The sequence below is a fragment of the Ceratotherium simum genome, chromosome 14, assembly GCF_057802395.1.
Source record: "Ceratotherium simum simum isolate JZ-2026a chromosome 14, ASM5780239v1, whole genome shotgun sequence".
Lineage (NCBI taxonomy): Eukaryota > Metazoa > Chordata > Mammalia > Perissodactyla > Rhinocerotidae > Ceratotherium > Ceratotherium simum.
The window spans coordinates 39,386,918-39,407,303 of NC_141913.1; the positions used below are offsets into that span (position 1 = coordinate 39,386,918).

General features: G+C 44.0%; 1 protein-coding gene across 2 annotated transcripts in view; it reads left to right on the forward strand.

Moving 5' to 3' along the window:
* The first annotated feature begins 7,709 nt into the window (after positions 1–7,709).
* The window catches only part of MAPK4 (mitogen-activated protein kinase 4), a 157,815-nt gene continuing 145,138 nt past the window's right edge, over positions 7,710–20,386 (forward strand). Inside the window, exon 1 of one of the 2 annotated variants that reach the window (XM_087439243.1) lies at positions 7,710–8,035. The gene's annotated coding sequence lies outside the window, so the exon portion shown is untranslated. Of the gene's footprint in view, positions 8,036–8,362; positions 8,466–20,386 lie in introns of those variants that run through there. The other variant, XM_014781422.2, reaches the window with a different exon arrangement.

The following is a 20,386-nucleotide window of genomic DNA, read 5'->3' on the forward strand; positions in this document are numbered from 1 at the left end:
ATCCTCCTCTTTTTTTTTTTTTTTTTTTGCTGAGGAAAACTGGCCCTGGGCTAACATCTGTGCTCATCTTCCTCCACTTTATATGGGACGCCGCCACAGCATGGCTTGCCAAGCGGTGCATCGGTGCGCGCCAGGGATCTGAACCTGCGAACCCCAGGCCGCCGCAGCGGGGCGCGCACACTTAACCACTTGCGCCACGGGGCCGGCCCCATGACTCCTATTTTTAGTTCTACAGAGAAGGATGGTGATTTGTTACCTTGCTTTTAGACCCCAGACCTTCCTGATAAATGTTATTCTGTGGTCTTAGTCCATTTGGACTGCTGTAACAGCATAAGTACCGGAGACTGTGTGGCTTATAAACAACAGAAATTTATTTCTCACAGTTCTGGAGGCTGGGAAGTCCAAGATCAAGACACCAGCAGACTCGGTGTCGGGTGAGAGCCTGCCTCCTGGTTTATATACAGCCCGCTTCTCACTGTGTCCTCACATGGCAGAACGGATAAAGGAGCCCTGTGGGGCTTCTTTTATAAGGGCCCATTCCTGAGGGCTCCACTCTCATGACCTAATTAACTCCAAAAGGCCCCACCTCCTAATACCATCACTTTGGGGGTTAGGCTTCAACATATGAATTTTGGGGGGACACAAACCTTCCATCTGTAGCATCTGTGAAATGATTTTCTGAGGCTGATTGCCTCCTAGGAAATGATGCTTAAGTAACTCACACATTCTTGGAGACTTCAAGCACAAGCCCACTAATTGGCAGGCAATAAGTAACTGACACACTAGAACGTCTGTAAAAACAGACTAAGGGCAGTAGTTACCAACATAAAAATACATACGCCTAATAAATTCACTAACCTTTGCTTTCTCTCCTGGTAAACACATATCTTGGCCAGAGATAACCTTCATGTGGACTCCGGTTTGTGGAAATTGTTTTCCCAAAGTAATGGCACTTCCTAAAAGATTTTAGGTTGTGATATTCTTGAGTTAGTTGAATAAAATGTGTGTTCTCATCTTTGATAGTTGACTGATTGCCCTAGCGAAATAACTGGAATTCATTATGCTTTCACTGGAGACGTGTGTGTCCACGTGTGTCATTTATATCAAAAGTATTAAAAACACATTTGTATTTAATCTACTCAGCCACAGTTTTCTTTTTCCGTGAAAATTACTCACACAAGTTGGACTGCTCATAATATCTGTCATTACTAGTAAAATTCCTGATGCCTAGAACAGAGGCTGGCTTAGATGTGTGCTGGGGTCATTGAAACTAGTCTCTTCTTGCCTATACGTTTTAAGATGATAGTCTCCATAGAGCCAGAGACAATTTCTGATGAACCAGAAAGTATTTCAACACTTAGAAAAAAACTTCCTAAATGTCTCTTGAGTTTTTCATTCATGTAAACAACAACAACAACAACAAAACCATCTGGTGCTCGTTTGCCATTATAGTAGTGTATTTCTCATCCTGGCATTGGGAGAATGGGGGGTTGGAGATAGAGATCCAATTCCACATTTCCTGAGTACTGACAGAGATGGTGAGAGGATTTTTCCATATTTGTCACATCCACGTCCACATTTAGAAAAGGTGGGGCCACGATAATACCGACTTGGGATGGGGTATTACGGGAAGAGAACAAACAGATCAAATTTAAATTGATCTAACTTCTTAAGAAGTTAGACAACTCACAGTCTTTGTCCAGTGGGTTATAACCATCAGGCTGTAAATAGAGAACACTGTTCTAAGCATGTAGTAAGCACTTAATAATGGATTGACTAAGGCAAATATTAGACCAATTGTCTTCTAGGCTCCTGGAGTCAGGGACCTTACTAGCTTGGCATAATATTTGTTCAGAAATCTAGAATAATACTGTATGCTTAAAGAATTATTTTTGGAATTGAAGGATGAAGTTCATGGGCCACTCTGGGGCTGGTTAGCTCAATTAGGTACCAAGAAGACACAGGCAATGAGTTTTATGTCCTTATGGATGTGAGCTACTCATCAAACCATGGGTCACCTTTATAAGCATAAGCCACTGTGGGCGATGAGGAGAAAAACTCGTTAAGCACCATGATTAGGGGAAAATCTCAAATATATTCTAATAACAGTGGGTTGTTTGTATGAGAGGAACAGGATATTTTAACAGGTCCAGGGATGAGTAGAAATGACTTGGAGAATTGAAACGAGGTAAGGTAGAAGAGTCAGGTCTCAGTAAGGGCAGAGCAGAAAAGGGGAGGAAGTTGAGTAGGAAATCTCAAACCTTTTTTGAACATGACCCATAATTAAGAAAACCATTTAATGGTGTGACCTATGGTGCATGCACACACACACATCCTCACCCTACACAAACATATATACATACACACACACATATCTCAAATAAAAATGTCATTAAGTCGTACTCTTATCACATATAATGAACTTTGATATTTTCTATTCTATTCTATTTCAGTGTTTCAAAAGTGCTGGCAAGACCTGCTAAATTGATTTCACAGCCCATAACAAGTTATGACCTATAGTTTGAAACACACATGACTGGGTGAGGCAAGGACAAGGCAGGGTAGTCAGAATTTCAGTGAGGTCTCATCACAGGCTGAAAGAAGAGAATGTGGGATGGTCCAAGCCACTGGAGAAACTTCTGGGAAGTTAGCAGGCTGAGAGGTCAGCCCTGCCTGTAGGAATCCGGGGAGAGTTCAGATCTGCCCAAACTACTCAATACCTAACACCTGGGTTGACTTGCCTTGAAGGCGCTGCAGACTTTCCACAAAACCTCTAAGATAGGGAGTACTTAAGGGGTCATGGAGGAGATGAGGGTATTGGTGGCCAGTATCACTGAACAATGCTAGGGGCAAGGGATTGTGAAAAATGCTGCCTGCTGCATGGTTACGATCTTTGCAGACCTCACAGATGAAGTAATTTACATAGTAGGGACTCAATGCTTCCCTGTTTAAAATGCTGAAATGGTTCCCATGACATGTAGGATTAAGGCCAAAATCCTCGCCATGGGCCACAAAGCTTTGCACGATTTGTGCCCCAACTTTCTCTCTGGCTGCTCTCCCTTCCACCCACCCTGCCCTCCAGATGGTGTCATTTTCAAATGCTCCAATCTTTTCCTTGGCTTTCCCTCACACTGTTCTCTCTGCTTGAGCCACTCTTCTGTTCCACATACAATTTAATTTTTGCTTCTCCATGTAGCCTTTTGTGACCTCCTAAATGAGATTAGGTCTGCCAGTTAGACCTTTCATACAAGGAAAATCAATTATTTGTATAAGCATGTATTTAATATACATTCCCCACTAGACTCTGAACTCCATGTAAGCAGGAAGTCTGATAAAAAATATAAACAACTGCTTTACACATCACTAGAGAATTGTACTCAACTTTCTTTGATAATTTTTAGAATATCTCTTGAATCTATGCCTAAATTACCCTTTTCACTGTAATATTGTTTATTTTCTTCTTTCTTTTTCCCTTAATCAGGCTTCTGAAGAGTTTACATATTTTATTGCTCTTTTCAAAGAACTATCTTTTGGTTTTATTTATTTCTACTATTTCTAGCCACCTTACCACATTCGCTTAGTAATTCTAGGACTTTATGAAAAAAAAATAACTAGAGTCCTAAGGTTTTTAGTTGTGTAATTACAGCATCTACAAATAAAGACTTTTTTTGTATTTTCCTTTTGAAGATTTGTATCTACTATTTCATTTTCATGTCTAATTGCTTTATTTTAGCCTCTAAAACAATGTTAATAATAGGGATGATAGCAAACATCTCTGTCTTGTTCCTGAATTTGGTGGAAATGGCTTTAGTGCTTTTCCATTTTGTATGCTGTTTGCTGTGCTGTTTTGAGTAAATAACATTTATTGTTCCCTGAAGGGCCAGTAATGTTGAATGAAAACCAGAAGTGTCCTGGGAGCCAAGTTAAAAAAAAAGTATTTCAAGAAGACAGGAGTGATTAACTATGTCAAATGCTGGATAGATCAAGCAAGATAAAGCCTGAGAATTGATCATTACGGGCTGGTCCATGGCATCGTGGTTAAGTTGGGCGTGCTCCGCTTTGGTGGCCCAGGTGCCTGGGTTCGGATCCCAGGCACAGACCTACACCACTCATCAGGCATGCTGTGGTGGCAACCCACAGACAAAATAGAGGAAGACTGGCACAGGTGTTAGCTAAGGGCTAATCTTCCTCAAGCAACAAAAAAAAGAGGAAGATTGGCAACAGATGTTAGCTAAGGGCTAATTTTCCTCAAGCAAAAAAAACAGGAAGACTGGCAACGGATATTAGCTCAGGGGGAATCCCCCTCAGCAAAAAAAAAAAAACAGTTTGTTCCTTTATATGTCAATCATATCTCAATAAAGCTTGGGGAAAGAAAAGAATTGATCATTAGACTTAAAATCACGGAGGTCACTGATGACCTTGACGAGAACAGTTTCCACGGAGTAACGACTGGAATGGGTTGAAGGGACAATGGGAGGAGAGGAATTGGAGAAGAGAGTTTTGTTTTGCCAAGATTTTTTGTAAAAGAGAGAAGAGATTTGGGAAAGAAGATGGAGAGGAATGGAGTCAAAAGAATTTCTGGTTTGGTTTTGTTTTTTAAAAATGGGAGACATTAACCCGTATTTGAAAGCTGCTTATGACCCAGTAGTGAGGAAAAAATGGTGATCAAAGAGAGAGGGCAGCATTTATAGAATGCTGTCCTTGAATAAGTGAGAGGGGATGGGATCTTGCATACAAATGATTTCAGATAGAGCAGGGACAGTTTATTTACAACAACAGGAGGGAAGGCAGAATATGACTAATGGGGACAGATGTTGGTAAATGGGTCACTGTAGTCACCTATTGATTCTTTTTCTCAGTGTACTTAAAGATTTCCTAGGTGATTGTAGTGTACGTGTAGGTTTGGAATCAATGGCCTATAGTGAAAACCAAGCAACCCTAAGAGCCTGTTGCTTCCTTCCTCCAAGTCTATGCCTGGTCTTAGATCTCATCTCTCTGCTGGTGAAAAAAGCCATTTCCAGAGCAACCTCGGGTGAAAGTGAAGAGGGAGTTACCTCTAGTTTCTAGACCTTAGGTCCCAGGCTGTGAGAACAGCCCCAGGTCTGTTTCACCTTCTTAGCTGGACAGGCTGGACATACGAGAAAAGAGACAGGAGAAAGAGAAAGAAAGGTAGGTAGGTAGGTAGATAGATAGATATATCGGGAAAATAGGTCAGACCTTTCCCAAAAGGGAGCAACCGAAGAGAGGGAGAAGGACCCCTGGCCCAGCACAGGCTTCTTCATATGTCCCTGCTGCGGGGACTCCATCTTCTAGAAGGTATGGTCCAGTCGGTTCCTTAAACATGACCAGTCCTTACCCCTGAGAGAGGCCACATGCAAAGTCATTGGCCCTGATGCCAAGTCCCCTTTGGAGTAGGAGTGGGGTGGGGAAAACTGTGTTTAATAAATCTAAGTTGCCTCTTCTCCTCCAGCCAAGCCCAAGTCAAAAACAGGTGTCATGAGAGATGAATTTGGCCAGCACAATTGTCTTAGTCTGTTTGGGCTGCTATAACAAAAATACCATAGACTGGGTGGCTTACACAAACATTTACTTCTGGCAGTTCTGGAGGCTGGAAAGTCCAAGATCAAGGCGCTGGCAGATTCAGTGTCTGTCGAGGGCGTGCTTCCTGCCTGGTTCACGGACCACCTTCAACCTGTGTCCTCACGTGGCAGAAGGGGTGAGGGAGCTCTCTGGGGTCTCTTTTACAAGGGCACTAATCCCATTCTCAAGGGCTCCACCTTCATGACTTAATGAGCCCCAAAGGCCCCATCTCCAAATACCATCACATTGGGGATTAGGTTTCAACCTATGAATTTTAGGGGCACACAAAATTCAGTCTATAGCAACAATACTTTAAAAAATTATATCTAAATCCCCTAGCAAGGCAGGCGTGGCACTTTCCAGCTCGGTGCAGTAACTCCCCACCCCTATGTCCTCCAAGACCACTGCAGAAACAGTGGTGCCCCTGGCCTAGCCACTGAGGTACAGCTTATGGTATCTAGTCATAGGCAATGGGGAAAAGCTGGTACCTTTTTTCCCCCCAGAAAAAAAGAAGTCCTAAAATGACCTGGTGACCTTTGCAACCCATGGGTTCTATGTGGTTATTTTCTGCTGACTTATCCCTACCTAGGCAGCTGTTTTTTTTAGGAGTCTTCCCTTGAGATAAAAATAAGGAATAACCTGTCTCCTGACAGCAGCATCCACAGGAGAACGACACCATGCGATATAAATGTGATGGAGGGTGCCTAGATAAATATCCCAGTTTCTATTCATTCCCTCGGCATTGTGCGGTAATGGACTTGATATTAAAATGCATATTTCACATCCTTGTCCCACAATTTGGAGGAAGACCCATTCACTATGCATGAGCCATTCACTCATGCTCATCACACAGAGAAAATTACATTTTCCCAGTTGCCAAATGGAAGAGATAAATTATCTCATGCGGACAAGCACATTGCTCCCAAGAGCAGTTTCACAGACCCAAGACACTGATCTAAAACACCCAGGAGGGAGACTCGAGGCTTTCCTGGTGTCGTCCTGGGTCAGTCTCTTCATTCCGGCCCACCAGGCCCCCACCCTAGTGGGCTTAATGTGGTAGGACGTTTGCCCTTCCCGCCTTTTTGCAGAAAATGAGCATCCTTGGAACCTCTTATTCTTCCTTCCTAGAAAAGATGTTATAAAAATGAATAAATCAACACATAGAATTTCATATTTATGCATACCCAATGAATTGATAATACTTATTTGTAATGAAAATTAAAGAAGCAAAATGTTAAAATGTTCTCTTTGGAGAAGATACATCGGAGCATCTTAGCACAGATGTGCACACGCTTGCTTGTTATACGCTCTCTCCTTATTCCTCCTATTCTTTCAGGTTAATGAAGCCCCAGAGAACTACTCTAACTTGGCATGTAATCCTTAACCTGTTACCTACATACATATGATTAATAGCAATTGAATCTACATAATAATTACAGCTAACATTTATTACCCTTCATATGGCCATCACCGTTCTAACTACTTAATGCATTTTCCAATATGATCCCATGATTCAAAATTTTTATGTTTTTGCCCACCTTTCAATTAGCAATTATATGATTCACACATTAATCCGTTCAACAATGTTGAGCACCTACTATGCACCTGGAATTGTACTAGGCTCCGGAAGTAGAGGTGGGGGATGAAGCTACAATAACCACGGTACATAGGAGACCCTAAACATGTCAAAGTGAGGTTCTGGCTCTGAATGCCTTGGGAGCTGGGAGAAGGGAGGGCTCGTGGGCAGCTAATGCCACTAGCGACCTCATTATGCAATATTTAGGTTCTCACATTTTTCTCTGCCTAGAAAAGCGGCTCCTCAACCATTCTACTGCGGTGCACGCAGTTCCGTGATTAGGTTCAGGGACGAACCTAATCGGTGTGGACCGCTTTGGGTTTTTCGACGGCACCACATAAACACCAGTTATTACCAGTGCTACGGGTCTGGTGGCTTCTGCTTTCCTTTTCTCTGGCTTCCAAAGTCTTGGTTCCCTTCTGTTAGTTTTATCCCGGCCGAGCGAACGAGCGCAGACTCACTCTAGGGTCGCCTCTGGACTGGTCCACGTGCGCTCTGCGCCCCTTCGACCCTCGGCCGGGTCCCCCCTCTCGTCCACCCGGGTCTCCCCTGGCCTGGCGCCGGCCGGCGATGGCTGGACTCCAAACCGGCCACCCGGTCCCTGCCGGCTCCTTCTCCCCCGCGCCCCCGCCCCCAGCCGCTGCAGCAGCGCGGGGCTGAAGGGGCGGGGAGGCTGGGTTTCGGCCGGGGCTCAGGAGGACCCTGCTTCCCGCCGCCCCCAAACTCCCAGGCAGAGCTGAAGGGGCCCCTCCCCTGGGCGAAGTGAGGACGGGCTTCTAAGGTGATGGAGGACTCTGGAAAGCGTGTGCCCATGCTGGAAGGCCAGGGTACCCCAGGATGGGGGCTCGACTCAGGAAACGCGGGCTCCCGGCCCCCCAGGTGAGGTTGCCTCCGAGGCGACTGGGTTGGAGAAGGCCCGTCTACACTGCGCGCGCTTGGCCAGGGAACAGCGCGGCCGAGCGGCCCGGAGGCTGCGGGACAGGGGAGCGGGGGGAGGGAGGTGGCCGCCCCCCGCAGCCCAGGGCCGGGCTCCCGGGCGCCCGCCGCCGCAGCAGGTGGGGGCCCGGCGGGCAGGGGGCGGGGCCGGGCTCGGGGCGGAGCCGCGGCGGCCGAGAGCGCTGGGCGGCACCGGCGGGGCCGGAGCCGGAGCCGGAGCCGGAGCGGGAGCCGCGAGCCGGGCTGTCCGGGCGCCCGCGGGAGCTCGCCGCGCGCCGGGGCTGGGACCCGCCTGGCCGAGCGCGCCGGCGCCGAGACCGCAGACAAAGGCGCCGCTCGCGCCCGGCCGCCGCGCTCTCGGGCTCTGCCTTGGGTAAGTGGCTCCCCCTTCGCTTTCTTTCTTCTCCCCGCTGCCTGCTCCTCTCGGAGTTCGTCCGGCTCCGGAGAAGCCTGGGAGAAAGGAAGAAATGATACTTCCCCGCTCTCTCTGCAACCCCACCTCACCTTAAAAAAACAACCAAAAACCAAGCAAATACGAAACTAGCGAGTTTCCGAGCGGTGGGCTGTCTCCCGCGGGACCGACGCGGTCGCCCTCTGTGACCCCTTGCTCGGCGGACCAAGCGCGCCGGTGTTGTCCCTGGATCGACGGTTTGGATGGAAAGGTTGCCGCTGGGCTCCCCGCGGGTGTGTGTAGGGGAGGCAGATCTAGGGACGAGTGGCCACGAGGGGACCCCACCCTCGGGGACAGTTCGGCGCTTTTGGGGGCGCCGAGGGGCGGTTCGCATTGCGAGTTCAGATTCGGATCTTGGTAGTGGGGTCCGCCCCAGTTTCCTAGCATCCTCCCCTCCAGCCTCCTTCCTGTCTTGTTCAAGGGTTAGTATCGCGCCCTCCACGCCCCACCCCGCCCAGGCGCCCACTCTACCCCTCCGCGGCCCCAGCGCGGGGGCTCGGGGCGTCCGGGAGAGGGCGGGGGAGGGAACCCCACCGCTTTCCCCGGCTCGGTAATCCGGAGCCCCAATCTGCTGGGGCGGCCGAGCAGCTGCCAGCAGAGGATCAGGTTTGCCATCACAGCTCGGTCCCAGGCCGGCTCCCCAAGCCTCTTCCCGGGCTGCTCTCCGTCAGAAAAGCAATCGGAAGCCTGGCTGGCTTTTTGCTTTTGTTCTGCCCGCAACTCTCCGGAATCGGAGGAGAAGCCCCGGTGGGCGGATGCCCTGGGAGGGGGCCGTGGCGGGAGCTCCAGGTGCAGCCCCGAAGTGACAGTTGGAGGCGGCGGCCGTTTCCCGCCTCTGGGTGGGGAATGGATCCCGATCACTAATCAATGCCCGGGAGCTGGCCTTGGGTCCGCGGCTCCCGAAAGAGCGCGGTGTTGCCGCGGCCGCGCGCTGTCACGCGCCTCTCCAGCGCTCTCGAAAGCGCTACCTCGAGATGCGCATTTCCATTCATGGGTCTGTGCCTGGGATTTGATTAATGTCACCTCTGCCCGAGTTCTCTAAAGAGAGAATGTCTGTTACTATTCGATTTAATAGCCATTTAGAGGGGGCCTACAATGTGCAAGGCAGCAGTCCTACAATCATCTTTATTTAAAAGATACCTATTGAGCGCCAACTATGTGCAAAGCTGATGTGCCATGACCTTCTCAGTTTATTGAGTGTTTAGCTGTACTATAACCTTATTTTGATAGATATTTACAGAGCACCTGCTGATACAAGGGGCTTTTTTGCTGAAGAGTTGCCTAGTGTACTTCAGAGGGAATGTGGAGATAAGGGAGAGAGAGTATGTCTTTGGACCCTTGAGGCTTCAACTCCTTTACTAACCTGCATTTTCATCTCTCTGGGCTGCTTGTGTGGTGTAGGAATAGCTCGAGGGTTTGTCAGAGGGGAGCAGGGCAAAATAAGTAAAAGCCCTGGGACCTCTTTCCAATTCAGTTTTCCAACATTGAAAAAAAAAAACAGAGAAGTTCCTTTGCGCAAAGCGCTGTGCTACTTATCACAGGAAATCAAAGGTTAGTAAGGCAGAGCCTTGACACTCAAAGGGATGGGGAATCTGTGATGGGGACAGAAAGACAGACAGAAGGGCAATCAACTAAACAAGGAAGAAGGAGGGGGAAGCTTGAAGACAGGGCCAGCGTGGACCTTCCAGCCCCTTAGCTCCAAGCTGGTGACAGTGGTGTTGGGTGAGAGTATCTTTAAAATCCCAGCGTTGCCTGTGGCTGGGGACCTGCAGGCAGAATCAAATGGTCTGAAGGTCCTTCTGCTAAGAAATTTGACAACCTGAGACACACTGGAATATCCAGATTGTCAAGAAAACTGCGAGTCCTCAGTCTATTGGCAAATATTTGAGCACTTACAATGTTATATATAGACTGTTATCAGAGAAGTGTAGTCTAAGATGTGATCTTTGTCCTAAAGGACCTAACAGAGTTCCTGAGATAAACACATGAAATGACTAGTTGGGCAACATACATGAAACATCAGGAGCAAATTCCTCCTAGAATTTAATGTCAAAAAAAGAAAAAAAAATCCTGTCCTTGTGGAATTGTGGTTTTCCTTTTATCAGAAAGCAGGAACTTGCTGTCTAGTGTATTTATCTTTTCACTGTGGCTTCTAGCAATTCCTGATAACTGCTTCATCCCAGCTTCTTGGTACAATGATCTTTTTCTTCCTAAATTATTTCTGATCTCCTTTTTAAATTCTTTTCTAACTACATTATATTATTTTTTGTTATGAACTTGAGAGCCCCCTCAAATCTTTTCTGGAAGTAGGCCTATTATGAAAGCTACATAGGATATATGGTAAATACCAGATGAATGACTTGGAGGTCCTGGACTTATAAGAAGAGGGGAGAAAAAGCCAACAGAGGCTGAAATCAGGAATGTGCAGAGAAAACATAAATTGGGCTTGGAAGATGGAATAGGATTCAGATAGGCAAAGAAGGCAGACCAAGACTTCCCTCCCAAATTGAGGGAGATGATGTGAGCACAGGTGTGAAGGGAAACAAACCTTCTTTAGAGCACTGGAGGAATTTGATAGCTCTTCATCTGGGAGAGTTTCCGTTCATTCAACAAAGAGGCAGTGCCAGAACATCTTACTACGTGTCCGTGACTTTGCTAGTGTCAGGTGGGGGCTCACCCAGCACACTTTGGGGTTCTCTGTGATCCCACAGCTGGTGAGGACCCTTGTCTGCTGCTCCAGCTGCAGGAAAGCACTGGGTCCTAACATTCTTTCAAACATTCCTGGAGTTTTTTCACCTGAGCTGAACTTGATTGTAATCTTCTTCAAGGCCGAGAATGTGACTTGTTTTTTCTCAGCATCCTACCCTCCCTGCAGGCTCTGGCGTGGTCTGTAGAGCAGGTGACGTTTATTTCAGAACCCTGTATGGCCCATTTCTCCACTCTTTCCCTACCTCATCAGGGCCTGTCCTCTTCCTCTGCAACACTTTCAGCTGCTCTGAGCCTTTCACTGTACGGAAACTCAGGGGAAAACAATCTGTCATCAATCACTTTCTCTTGAATATGAATGTAGGTCCCTGTTCTTTCTTTCGGGGGTCTTTGCACTTTAAGTCTCATTATGGAGTGAAAGGCTTTGTCCCCCATGAGAGAATTTCAGGCACAGATGAGTGGGCGTTGGAGGTAATTGGAGAGGCAAAGTGCCTTTACTGGAGCTCCTGAACTTGTGTCACCACCTCCTCCTGTAGCTACTCTTGGCAAGTGTCCTTGCAGCCCCACAGTCCATAAAAGTCTGGAGCCTCATTGCTTTTTATCATGGGGTGGTGGTTGAAGTCAGATAGCAGCTCTGCATGAGCCTCCTGTCAACCTGGCCTTCACGTGCTCTACTCCAAGGTTTAAAGGTTAATCCTTTTCCAGAAGGAATCCTTGCTTCTTTACTTACATTCTTTTAAGGAAGGGATTCTCAGCCTGGGCACTGTTGATGTTATGGGCAGGATAATTCTTTTTCATGGGGGCCTGTCCTGTGCATTGTAGGATGTTTAGCAGCATCCCTGGCCTCTACTCACTAGATGCCAGTAGCATCCCATACCCCCTCCCCAAATTGTGACAACCAAAACTCTCCAGTTATTTCCAAATGTCCCTTGCGGAGCAGAGAGTCACCTCTGATTGAGAACTACTGTTCTAAGGGGTATTGGTTAATATGTATCATGCTGTATAACTATTCCCACTTTTCTGGGAGAGGCCTTATTTAGTGTAACTTGAGTCTTTTCAATAAAGGTGACTTAGTAAATGTGTAATTAACATTGTGGAACTTTCCATATGAATAATTTCATAAATAAAAATAAACATCCTTTGTAAGGTCACGTATCCTAATCTAGTCATCATATTAAGTCAGTCTTTTGAGGCAAGAAGAAAACAGTACTCAAATTCTGCCCTTAGCATGAAACTGGTTTATATACCAGAAATGTGGGTAGTAAAACCATCGTTGGAAACCACCATGGTTTCCACCATGGATGACCCACAGGGTCATCCCAGCCCCCTGCTTGGGCAGTGGCTGGTGGGCAGCGGTGGGGGAGGGAAGTGGCAGGGGAGGATCCAGTTCTGGTGGGATAGAACATTTATTAATTTGAGGGGTCCTCTTTAAGCAAAAGACAAAATGATCAGGGGCTAGGGCCCCTCCCAGGACTGGAAGGGTCTTGTGCAAGTGAGGGACTCTGAGGTTTTAATTTCATCAGCTTCTGGGAAAGGTTTTGAGAAATGACAGTACAGCAGTGGCTGCAGGAATAGGAAAGTAGGGACTTTCTTCTACCTATGATTGGCAAGAGCTAAGAGAAGCTTCTCAAAAACTTGACTTAAATAGAGAGCATGGATCAAATTAGAACTGTTAAATATAGGGCAGCCTGTACTTCTGTTAATATCTGCTGTCAAAAGTAAGAACTTCCATATCTTCAGCATCTCCAGGTCAGCATCAGCATCAGCAACGTCTTTGTAGGATGGAAGGTGGGGCAAGGTTAGTTCAAGTTTAGCAGGAGGATCTGTGTTCCACTAGTGGATAGAGGTAACTTAATGCACACTCTAAGTGAGGTTGGGCCGGTGGCCAGGTTATTGCTTCAGAAAGCAAGTAAAACTCTGTTTCAGGTCACTATAATGGTATCTGAAAGGTTTGCTATAAGATTTCATTGATTCAAACTTCTATTTTGGAACACTCAAGCCTGGGATGAGATTTTTGCTTGCATTGAAATAGGCCAGATAGGCGGCCCCGTGGCTTGGTGGTTAAGTGAGCGCGCTCCACTGCTGGCGACCCGGGTTCGGATCCCGGGCTCGCACCGACGTGCTGCTTCTCTGGCCATGCTGAGGCCGCGTCCCACATACAGCAACTAGAAGGATGTGCAGCTGTGACACACAACTATCTACTGGGGCTTTGGGGGGAAAAATAAATAAATAAAATCTTTAAAAAAAAAAAAAAAAAAAAAAAAAGAAATAGGCCAGATAGGAAATACCTTTTTTAGGGGAGGGGGGAGAAAGTAATTCGAGTACTTAAACATTTAAAATAATAAAACTATTTTTAAAAAATCTCTATTTGTCAGACTTTTCATTTATTCACAATCTTTTTCCTTAATGGAAATTGACCTACCTTCGATGAGGAAGGGAAAGTGCTGTGATTATTGCTTTGGTACATAAATGTGCCTGGCTGTACTTGAAATTGATCTTCAATAAGTCAATGTCTAGATGTAACCAAAATAAAGAGTCTCTACAAGAAGATTTACTGTAGGAGGTATTTTGTTTAAATAGCTAGTTTTCCATTTGTGTTTAAACTGACTTGATTTTTATCAAACTTTTCAAGAGTCCAGATCTGTTTAGAGCTTTTGGGTCAAATCCACACACACTCACAGAGATTGAACCTGCAAGGGATCTTGAGGATCCGTGAGCAGATCTCCTTGCCCCATAGCATAAAGGGGGAAACTGAGGCTGAGAGAAGTTAGGTGGCTTGCCAAGGTTATACAGAGATCAGAGCCAAGGCTGGGCCAGGAGTCAGGAGTTCCTCCTCTTCCCTCTGATGCTTAGTGCTGCAGGAATACTTTTCCGTCTTCCTAGTTGCCAGAGCATGTTGTGGAAGAAGTCCAGGCAGGAAGAGTCTGATAACTTGTCTCATTTCTGGGTCATCTAATCCTGATAGAACTAATCATTAATTCAAACTGATAACATCTATGCCAAAGGTGTGTGTGCATAGGGTCATACTGAAAAGAACCATGGGAAAACTGAAACAGTTGGATTAGTGGAATGAGATTATTTTCTAAAACTTCCTATATACAGCATAGTGACTATAGTTAATAATACTGTATTGTATATTGGAAAGTTGCTAGGAGAGTAGATCTTAAAAGTGCTCATCACAAGAAAAAAATGTGTAACTACGTGTGGTGATGGATGTTAACTAGACTTATGTGGTGATCTTTTCACAACATTTACAAATATCGAATCATTATGTTGTACACCTGAAACTAATATAATGTTATGTCAATTATATCTCAATAAAAATCATTAAAAAATTTTTTAACTTCTTTTAATGCTCTTTTGTGTTATCTTTACAATAAATGATTAGAATGAAAACATTTATTTCCCTATTTAAGAAAGTAATGCATATTCATTATAGAAAGTATCAGGAAGAATTTAAAAATCATACCTGTGATCTTTTGACCTGATCGTATTTTGCTGTTTTTTTTTAGTGTTTTCTTTCTCAGCTCAGTTTTTATTTATTTATTTATTTATTTATTTATTTATTTATTTATTTATTTATTTAGTGAGGAAGATCAGCCCTGAGCTAACATCCATGTCAATCCTCCTCTTTTTGCTGAGGAAGACTGGCCCTGGGCTAACATCTGTGCCTATCTTCCTCCATTTCATATGGGCCGCTGCCACAGCATGGCCTGACAAGCAGTGCGTCGGTGCGAGGGCCGCCAGCAGCGGAGCATGCACCCTTAACTGCTATGCCGTGGGGCTGGCCCCTCAGCTCAGTTTTTAAATACAATTGAGATCATACCATACATATAATTTTAATTTTTATCTTGCCTTTTTTCAGTTAATATTATAACAATTTCCAATTTATTACAAACTCTTTGTAAACATAATTTTTAATGGCTGTATAATTCAGGACTTTGGAAGACTGTTAATTTATCACGATATTTTGTTATTAGTGGATGTTGTTTGCTCCCAATTTCTCACTGCAGTGTCATTGCAATGAGCAACTTTATGTCCATACTTTTTCTACAATTTGCGCTGTTTCTTAGTGTACATTTCCAGATAGTGAAATTACTCAACCAAGGATGGCATGCACCATGTAAACAGATTGCTTTCCAAAAGTGGAAATAATTTCACCACGTCATTGATAGCATAGGGAATTTTATTTTTAAAAAGTTATTTATTTGATAAGTGAAAAATATGTCATTGTTGCTTTCATTTGCATTTTAGTTACCAGTATGGCTAAACATTTCTCTTTGGAATTGTTACCTGTTTGTATTTTTTATTAATTATTTATTTTTCTGTATTTGGGTTTAGTGGTTTAAAAAAAATTGATCAGCATGTAGAAAACCCATTTTTTTAAAAGGAAAAACAATAAACCTCTGATCTCACGGGTATTTTTTGGAAGTTTCCATCCAATTCTAATGTTCCATAATCCCAACACTTCAAGGGCTGTGTTTCAGGCTAAACTCTTTTTGTTCATAGTAGTGGAGTTGCTTGTTCAGTTGGTAGATACACACCACCAAACAATTCTTGGATGCTAACTGGATGTCCTACAATTCAACTCAATTCTGACACTCTCTACCCAGAGATGGCATCAGATTCCACAGATGAAGGGCTCAGTCTCACAGGACTACCCTCCATATCAGATGCCAATCACAAGCCCAGGTCATCACCTGTGCTTCTGACCAACTGGTTATAAATCAGAGGTTGTCATGACCCCTTCCTTGGGTTTGATTAATTTGCTAGAGCAGCTAATAGAACTCAGGAAACCTGTTTACTCGCTATATTACCAGTTTATTACAAAGGATATTAAAGGATACGAATCAACAACCAGATGAAGAGATACGTAGGGCGAGGTCCCGAACAAAGGAGCTTCTGTCCTTGTGGAGTTTGGGCCCAGCATGGTGGCACATGGAAGGGTTCGAGTTCCCCAACCTGGAAACTCTCTGAACCCTCTCCTTTTGGATTTTTATGGAGGCTTCCTTACATTGGCACGATTGATTAAATCATTGGCCTTTGGTGATTGATTCGATCTCCAACCCCTCTTCCCTCCCTAGAAATCAGGTGGTGGAACTCAATGTTCCATCCCTCTATTCATGCTTGGTTCCCCCTAGCAACCAGCCCCCATCCTTAGGAAAGGCCCGCTTTCCAAAAGTCACCTTATTAACATAAACCCGGTTGTGGTGGAGTGGGGCTTGTTATGAATAGCAGGACACTCATTTCACCTTTTTGGCTCTGAAGCAATTTCAGGAACTGAGGACAAGAGACTGAATATTATGACACTCCCATTGCTCCTATTTCTCAGGAAATTCCAAGGGTTTTGGGAGCTGTGAGCCGGGAACTGTGGACATGGACGAAGACCAAATATATCTGAGAAATATGTTTTGGTCATCTGAATGGCCAAATACATATTTCTTATAAATTACAATATCACGACTTTTAACCACTGTTATACTACCTCTGGATCTTCACTAAAGTGACCTGCCTCAGTTGTGTCTTTGAGGGAGCAGTGCTTAGGTATATTAGCAACTTCCTCTGAACTCGACTGCCTATTTCTGAGAGAACTCTGTGATGTAAGGTAGTTTTGCTATTTTAAACTTCCTGACTGTATCTTCTATACTCTTACCCTCTCTTCTATATTTCCCATCCTTTTTATGTCTCCTAGCTACATTCTGATAGTTTTTTTTTGGACCTATCTTCTAAATCACACTGTCTCTCTTCAGCTGTATATAATCTGCAGTTAATCCATCTGTTTTGTTCTTAATTTCAGTTACTGAATTTCAGTTCTAGAATTTCTAGTTCTTTTTCAAATGTTTAATATTACTGTAGGTAGTTTCTAGTTCCTTGTTTTGAAGTTTTTAAGCCCAACTTTTATCTCCATGAGCATAGTAAGTATAGTTGTTTTACATTCCGTGTCTGGTAATTTTTCCATCTGGAATATTTGTGCATCTCTTTCTTCTGTCTATTGTTTGATCTCATTCTCATGCTGGTTCATATTTAGTCATCCTATCTCCTTGTGTGCCTGGTTATCTTTGAATGTGTGCTAGATATTGTTTTGAAAAAATATTTGTATAAATACATGTCTCATCAATTTTAAGATGTACATTTCTTTTCACACTTTAATCTCTGAAATTCAGATGTGGTTTACAATTGATAAAGTCTTACGTTTATGGTTGGTAGTGTTTTTTCTTTTTCACTGTCACCTAAAATAATAGTGCAGTCATATAATTAGTGATATTTAAGATTGATGAAGTGCAATAATTTGAGGCTTTGAGTGATGATGATAAAAATGAGAAGAGTTCTAGAGAGGAATTTAAATAGGTTCTGCAGGCTTTTGGGGGTACCAGCAATCCTGGGTCAACTTAGGGACTACAGATTTTCTAGACCACCCAGATGACATGAAACAGACTAGTTTATTTTTTGTTTTCTCTTATTCCTAGGGCCTAGTTCATTGGCGTCCCAACCATAAGTGTGTCTTTCAGGCTTTGACCCTAGGGATGCCCTGGCCCCCGACCCCATGAGGCTGTCAAAAGTGCTGCTCAGCTTCCCAGCTTTCTCTTCTGAATTGACGTATTCCCCCAACTGCATAAAAGTGGCCCCTAGTGCTCAGGCCCACATCTCTGGATCTCCTCCCAGATCTTAAGCCTGCAGTCCTTCCCTATCTTGTTAGCACTTCCGTGTTTTTAGGAAGAAATTTAAAACAATATTTCCTCCAGGTATCTTTGTTGTGCTCACTGGGAAAGTTGGCTCTCATTACCCAGTTCACCACTGCCAGAAGGAGGCGGAAGAGAGTCTGATCTAGCTTAGAGACTGACAGGAGATGAGCACAAAACACCGGCTGCTCTTTGCCTGCTCAGGACTAGAGAACTTTTTCCATCCACTCCCAATATGTCATCCTGGTCACGGCTGGAAAGTGGAGGTTGGGATGAATAAATTTCTGCAAACTGGACACAGCTAAATGTAGGTACATTTCCCTACATAGAGGAGACTAATTCCTCAGGCTTTTCCTAATAAGGCAGGTGACCTGGCAGAGAAAACAGTTGGAGGAGTGGCATCCGGAGCCCCATCAATCCTAAGTCTCCATCTGGCTTCTTACTTCTCATCCATACCATCCTGCAGAAAGATGGGAATTTAGGACCAAGGGACGTAATGAGGGAGGAAGATGCTTTCTATTCCAGGAACTGTTAAGAAGTAAAAAAAGTAGATTCTATTTTAGTAAGTAAGATTTCTTCCATTCAACATGGTCCCCAACATTTTATATGAAAAGCAGAATTTCTCACCTGTGGAGACTGAACTACTGTGTCCAGACTCAGGAATCAGAGTGGCCTTTCCAGGTGACTTTTCTTGACTCTGATATTTCAAAAGAAGCTTTATGATCCTTTCCGGCTTTTAGAAGGCACGTGCTTCTGCATGTGTTCTCAGGATCAGCAGCCAAATGTATTTCCCCCTACCTTACTCCAACTCACATGAATATTTTTCCCCAACTTTCATGAAGCCAGAGAAATTTACAATGAGAAAAACTTATTTGCTGAGTTTGAAAAGGTTGGGCAAAGGGGCATGGAATGGTGGGAAGTCCCTCTCCACCACCTTCCCAGAGCCTTCATTGCTTTTTTGAGGGGAGCTCTTATTTTTATTTTGGGGTACCTTTCTCCCTGGAAACCTCAGAGCTGTCCTCTCAGGAAATTGCTATCTGCCTAGGGAACCACAGGTCCCCTCTCACCCTTCAAGTGTGTAGCCATTGAGTAAAGTGAAGGAAGGTAGGGGTAGTGGGGAGCTGCCCTGCTGGAAAGGGCTTGTTTTGGGATGGAGGGTATCCCCACCAACTTTTTGGAGACCACCTCATACCATGGAGCCTTGTGTATATTCCATGATGATTTATCCAGTTTATTCTTATTTTAATTTTACAATATTTCACACATAGGAAAGACTATATATAACTTAGTCCACCTATTGCTAGAAATAGAAATCCTCCAATTAGGTTTTAATAACCGTCCTTAAAGGAACAAATCTGTCATTCCACTCCTGGGTAGTTCTAAATTGTGACTGATCCCTTTGGAAGAAATGATAAATGACTTAATTAATTTTGAAGAAGCAAATTTTCTATTATCCCAGAAAATGTACACTTCCATGATTATTTTTGGAGGCAGAATTACTAGAAAGCCCCACCAGCCATAAGAATTTATGAACCATGATGTCTGAGAACTCTATTGCCTGAAACGAAGTAAATTAATTCCTCCTGCATGATTCACTTTAGATACAAGTCCAAATTTCTTCTATTTATCAGTAACTTAGGCTCTTAAGCTGATTTTTCTAAAGAGGTATAGTCATTTTGGGATCCATCAAGGCCATTTTCTGTATTTCTATTGTCAAATTTCCCATTTACTTGAATTTGAGTTTTTTTCCAGCCATTCTGAGACCATTTTGTCTGCTAATAAGAGATAATATGCTATGATTTCAGTAACATATGTGAGAACCACAGGGAGTTCAGACAAAGTTAGCTGAGCAAATTCCTGTACTTGTCATAGAGACCAGGACAGTGCCTTCAGTATGTGGTGTCAATGGTACTTTTTAGCAAATATTCAGAACTTTTTAGAGGACTCAGAACAGTCAAGTATTATAGCTCTTTCAACAGAAAAAAAGGGACAGAGAAATTCAGAGATCTGAAAAGATTTTATTTTTAAGAAGAGAGTAAGGAAGATGATTGCAGTAAACCACTTAGGAAGGGGAGATGAGAAATATATAAAAATATAAAATCTATAACAATGAACTAACTACAGTGAACTGCTTTGAGCTTTCCAGATTGGAGAAGAGAAAATGAAAAATGTCTCAACCAATTAGTATAGAGTTCCAATGCCCATCCTACAGGGCTCAAAGAGGGCTTTCACAACCCACCCATCTGCTATGAAATACAGCCAGTGAAATATGGGCTATCAAAGTGACAGAGAGACGTTAGGATTTATATACAGAGTAAGGAGAAAGTTTTTTTTTACAGTGTGAGTGAGACTATGTCTGGTAATAGTTCTGGGCATGTTGTGGCCTAAATAACTGTTCATTTTTCTATGCTTTACCGTATTCTTGAGCTGAATGGAGATTAAAGACAAATAAAAAGA